We start from the raw sequence: 5927 nt of genomic DNA on the forward strand, positions 1-5927 counted from the left end.
GATGGTACAAAATGCAATGAGAATCAATTATGGAAAACAAAAATCCAGCTAACAAATGATTTTCTTGTAGCATATGCATGAGAAAGAACATGAATATGTACTTTGTGCTTATGCACCATTGTGGCGTGCAGCCCGACGCCTACATGTTCCCCTCGGTACTCAAGGCCTGTGACTGTGTGAATGGCTGCAGGGTACAGTGACAGACTCCTGTTCCCCGTGGTACTCAAGGCCTGTGATTGCGTGCATGGCTGCAGGGAGGACTCTTGGTTCACAGCGAATAGAGGTACAATCCTTATATAGATGAGATGACTGAACTTTTAATTAGTTAGTTAACCTCTAGAATAAAGGAGACTACAAGGACAAATTAGCGTTGTATAGGCGCGGGAAGCCGAGAACAAGGAAACACCAGTAGACTTGACAAAGTACTTCCGTGCCACAGGAAGGAAGCAATACATATTTTCTGGGTTACGGTTACGGGAGACTACCAAGGAAAAATTAATCATAGGCGGCTCTTCACACCAATCCTCTTCCTCCATTTCTCTTCCCGTACCCTGGCCTGGCGGGGTCGCGCTTAGCCAGCTTTGCAGGTCTCCTCCGTTTAAAACATGGCACCTAGCTGTTTTGGTGAGAAACCCTAGATTGATTGGAGTTGGATGTTCTGGAGTGGCGAGGAACCCTAGATTGATTGGAGTTAGATGGATGCTTGCTCGTTTTGTTAGTTCCTTTACCGTCCCTCAAATCCAAACATTCCTTGCTGGGACTGGTACGGTGCTCCAGTTCATCTAAAGCAGTTTGCCTTTTGGGGAATACTGGTTTGTGTTTGTTTTTCCAAAACTGTCTAGGGTTCCGCACGCCCTGTGTTTGAGACCCCTTTGGATTTATTGTTATAATGAGTTTTGCTTGCCCGGTGTTCAATTAGTGTACCATTGAATTTTTAACAGAGCACTGATCAAGCGTTTTGTTCCAAGGTTTTTTTAATCAGTTCTAATGCCCATATATTATCTCATTCATGTGTTGATTTCTACACATTTTAAATTTCATCTTATAATCAAATCTGGTCTGATTGACTGTTGCCTTTTATTTTCTTTTTAGTAACTTTTTGAGTACCAGTGATGTAAAGGGACACAAGCTCTAGCAATGTTTCTGCTTCTCATGTAGGTTATGTAAGACGTCGCAAACATCCAACTGAGGTTAGTAATTTCTTGTTCCTTTTGCTCTTTATTGCGCTTTGCTCTCTCTCTCTCTCCCTCTTTAGATTTCAGCTAATACACTAAAACATGGTTCAAGCTAGAGCAGCAGCCTGTTTTAGGTGTTCTTTTTGTACTAATCTTGGTCATTTTTTCAGGCTACCACAGATGGGAATAGAGCTAATGGACAACCATTGCTTGTCAATGATCAGAACAAATATAAATCAATGCTTACCCATACGTATTCTACAGTATGGATGATTAGAGGATTTGCCTTTATTATTTATATGGGTTATCTATATATCTGGGCTATGGTGGTTGTGATTCAAATATACATGGCAAGAGAATTTTCAAGTTACTCAGAAAATCCAATGAAGAGAAACAACTGCCAGGGTTCAGGGTCCTGAATTGGTAAGCAATGGTTCATTTTGATTCTACCAAGTTTAAACAGAAATTTGTCAATTTCACAGCTGCCATGCTTTTCAGCAGTATTTTTTCCCGTTGTGACGTTTATGCCCAAGTATTATTTCCTATTGTAGGCACTTTTTTCACGACAATGTTGTACACTTATGGGCGCTTTCTTAGTCGTCAGCTGATGAATATAGTGACTTCAGATCACTTGCTTTATAAGTGAATCTGGAACTGTGTAGAGAAATTGGTTAGGATGAAATAGAAAGAGATAGGTTATACACTTATGGGCGCTTTCTCTCTTTATGTGCCAAGTTGGATGGTTCTCTCTACTTCCAGTCAGCCTGCATACATTACTAACAAATACCATAATTTTGAATCCAGAACTGTGTAGAGAAATTGGTTAGGATGAAATAGAAAGAGATAGGATGATACTGTGTAGAGAAATTATGTTACAAGTGAATTACATGATTTGTGTATCTAACTGAACCTTGTAGTTATCATAAAAGAGACACTGACTTATTCGTGTGCAGATTTAGATGTCAACCATTAGGCATGATTCGATTCTAGAAGATCCTGATGGTGACACCTAACAACCACAACACATCTCGGACTACTACCATGTCAATCTCAAGAATGTGATGATAACATGACCATTCAAATTGGTGAAGTACTTCAGATGCAAATTGAGGTTCAGAGATAGTTAAATGAACAACTTGAGGTAAGTCACTGACACCACTAAGATAACGCTCTTGGTTCAGATAGCTTTTTCACATTGTAGATAAGGTAGGTTGAACAATGAGCTATCTCAAGCATTTTGGTTAGCACAGTCCCAAATGACTTACAATTTGGAATGGAGGGAGTACAAGCTACCCTTTTAGATCAATGAATAAGATTGTTTAAGATAAAAAATATGCACATAGCAATTAGTTATTGTAGGTTGAAGAAACATATAGTCTATTTTTTGGATAATAAAACAAATAGTTTGTTTAAAAACCAAACATGAAAATAGATCTCTCAAACACCAATTTATCGTTGAACTTCAAAACGTTTCGTGAACATTCTCATTAATGTAAGTATGCAATCTTCAACAGATGGCTTGCAACCTATATATGGTCCCTCATTCTAAATTATGATTTTAGTTATAGGTCATGTTTTTTGTCAACCTGTACGAGTCCACTCAATTTTGAACTTCTCCCATGCAGAAATGGTCATTTGTTAAATCTGAGCATAAAAGATCGGAAATCCAAGGGCTTATGGAATTGGTATTGCAAAGATCTTCATGTGATTCGGATCCTTATAAGGAGAGATAATTTATATACATGAGGGAGCCACCTATTGATTCTTTTGATGTCTCTACATGTGGTAATAGTTTCATCTGAGATTGTCTCTACCTACTATATATGCAGCTTGTTTACTAAAAAAGTTCTATTTCTTAAACTGCTAACTACTTGATTCTTTACTGCTAGGCCTTGATTTGCTGGATGACATCTTGTTGGGTTATAAAGTTGAATGGCCAATGAATATTGGCATTACTGTAGACGCACTGAAAATACATGCTAAAATATTATGAATGTTCTTTACCGCAGTTGCTGCGGAGGAAGCCGACAGCGCGGCTATGGTCGCTGAGAAGAAGGTTGTCGCGTCTGTGTAGCTTGTCGCCGTTGCTGCGCACAAGGCGGGCTGCGCCGTGGATGCTGTCTGTTTGTATTACTTTTCGTTGGTTGCATTAAGTGTTGTACTGTGTGTTTGGTAATGCAGTTACTTTTGTATTCAGTGAACTGTTTGGTAATGCGATTCCTTTTGTATTTAGTGAATTGTGTGGTACTGCGTACACACTGTAGTTTCTTTTGTATTAAGTGTAGTAGTGATGAGGTAATGCATTGCACTTGTACTACTGAGCTAAATCTATGTACTTGTGCCTGTTGTGGCTAAAAAGCATATGTTTAAGAAAAAACTGCTTTCTGTGAATGAGGTACTAGCAATCTGTGTACATTGTGGCTCTAAATGGCTAAGTCTGTGTACTTGTGTTTATATGAAATCTGAAATAACTGCTGAGGCTATTTTCTCAGTACTACTGAGGCTATTTATAGTTTCTCGGAAACTATTCTTCAGTATCTTGGGAACTTTTGTTCAGTTTTAACTGAACTATTTTTAAGTTTCTCAGGAACTAGAGACTATTTTCTCATGAACTATTGTATAGTTTCTTAGGACCTATTCTTCAGTTTCTTAGGAACTATTGTTCAATCTCTCATGAACTATTTTTCTGTTTCTCAGGAACTATTGTTGAGTTTGTCTTGAACTATTGTATAGTTTCTTAGAAATAAGTATTGTTCAGTTTCATAGAAATCTGAAATAACTGCAGATTCAAGTGACTATTTTCATAGAAATATGAAATAACTGCAGATTTAAGTGACTATTTTTATCGAAATCTGAAATAACTGCAGTTCATAGAGTACAAGGGAAATAGAGGAGTATTTTCACTAGAAAGCAGTGCTTGAGATCATGAATGAATTCTGGACTATTTTCACTAGAGAACAATAGTTCATTTCACAAATTACAGTTTCAAACAAGTTCACATACCGCTACACACTGCACTTCACATATTACAATTTAAGTGGCTAGATTACACTTTCTTCTTCTTCGGGGTGATTTTTAACTAAACATCTAACAATGCGTGGAGACGATGTTGCTCCTGCTGAAATAGTACTACCAGCTTCTGTCGTAGCAATCTGTGATGAGACACCCCCAGCCCTCAGTCCTTGTATTAGGAACCACTTCATCAGTATGTTACTGTCATATAGCCCGAAGCTCTTTAGGAACCACTTCATCAGTACGTTGCCCGTGAACTATCCCGTGTACATGCAACCTATAGAGCATAATGGAATTAAATAGTTGTGATCTAACCACATAAGAACCTAACTAGGTATATGGTCGTGTGTTGCTATGATAAAATACATTAATATACAAAAAATATTGTGTTTTATAATATTAACTCCGTAGCAACGCACGGGCATATACCTATAACATACATATGTACATAAGTTGCCGTGTTATTATACGGTTCCGTTGCAACGCACGGGCACTCACCTAGTTATAGTATTAAATATAGTCTAATTATAAAATTAATTATACAGATAAAGATTAAAAGATAAAATGAATTTATTAAATCTAACTAGGTCTATATTTAATACTCGTAATTAATATTTAAATATTTGATGTGACTCGAACTAAACTTTAGTTAGAGAGAACAGAACGCCCTCTTTGTCTTGTCTTCCAGATTTCAAAGCATTAAACATAGTACCTTAATGCTGACAGGTCGTTGTGATGGGGAGAAGACTGAGAAAAAAAAATAATGGAAGGTGAGAGCAATGGAGGTAACCACATCGGTCCACCGAGCCGAGCGTTTGAACGAGCCGGGCTCAGGAAAATGAAATCGACTTTCGTTTCTTGAGTGCCTAGCTACAGGCTGCTTTGGTATTCATCTGAGCCTAGCCCAGAAAGGCATCAGGCGCTATCAAACACTCTCTCTTCCAGCCCACGATCCTTGTTAGACCATGTAGGCAAACAAATGTACCCTTATTTATTATCCATGTTGTTGCCTACGGATGTGCGCCTCCGTCTCTACAAGTAGTTGAACACGAGCACCTAAAGTCACGAACCTTATCTGACATCTCCAAATCTGCTATTTTCCTCATCTCACCCTAACACAAATATCATCCCCTCTCTTACTCTATGTCTAGCTCTCACTAGTGACATAGAGTGAAAGCATCTAGACTTTTATTGTTTTGCAATTAATGGCAACACAAGATAATTATGACTAATCTGTGTTTTATAAAGACAAATATAGGTCGCAATGATAGAGATTGTTCGAAAACTCCATTGTCTTTCATACCCCTAATTATATATTTTATTCTATTTTCAAAATATGGATGACAAGATTTAGGATTAACTGGTTTTTAGCTATTGCCGGGCCCAGGATTTGAAAGATAGATATTCAAAATTACTAGGCAAAAAAAATTTTGGTATGTAAAATACCGTATAAACTCTAATTATTTGAATGGACCACAATGGTTCGCTAGGAAATTATCGGATGGTATGGCTGGACCGAGAGACATCGACTAGAGCTTTCACTAGTTGTTGGAAGCTCTGACCCCTCAGGCCAATGCGAGTAGTAGCTAGCGCTACACCACATGTGTGTCTCTGTCTGTATCTACGACACGAAAAACATCTACTGCATCTTTTCCAAGCCCATCTGCTAGATTTGCAGTTTTGCACAATGCGCAGTAGTAGATAATTATCACTGAGATTCTTGAATTATATTTTTGGATG

General features: G+C 38.0%; 1 long non-coding RNA gene across 1 annotated transcript; it reads left to right on the plus strand.

Moving 5' to 3' along the window:
* The first annotated feature begins 2160 nt into the window (after positions 1-2160).
* On the plus strand, positions 2161-3407 carry LOC118476140 (uncharacterized). The gene is made up of 2 exons (XR_004855507.1): positions 2161-2316; positions 2801-3407. It is a non-coding gene; the product is annotated as an uncharacterized lncRNA (long non-coding RNA).
* Positions 3408-5927: the final 2520 nt, after the last annotated feature.

The sequence above is a fragment of the Zea mays genome, chromosome 1 (genome assembly GCF_902167145.1).
Source record: "Zea mays cultivar B73 chromosome 1, Zm-B73-REFERENCE-NAM-5.0, whole genome shotgun sequence".
NCBI lineage: Eukaryota > Viridiplantae > Streptophyta > Magnoliopsida > Poales > Poaceae > Zea > Zea mays.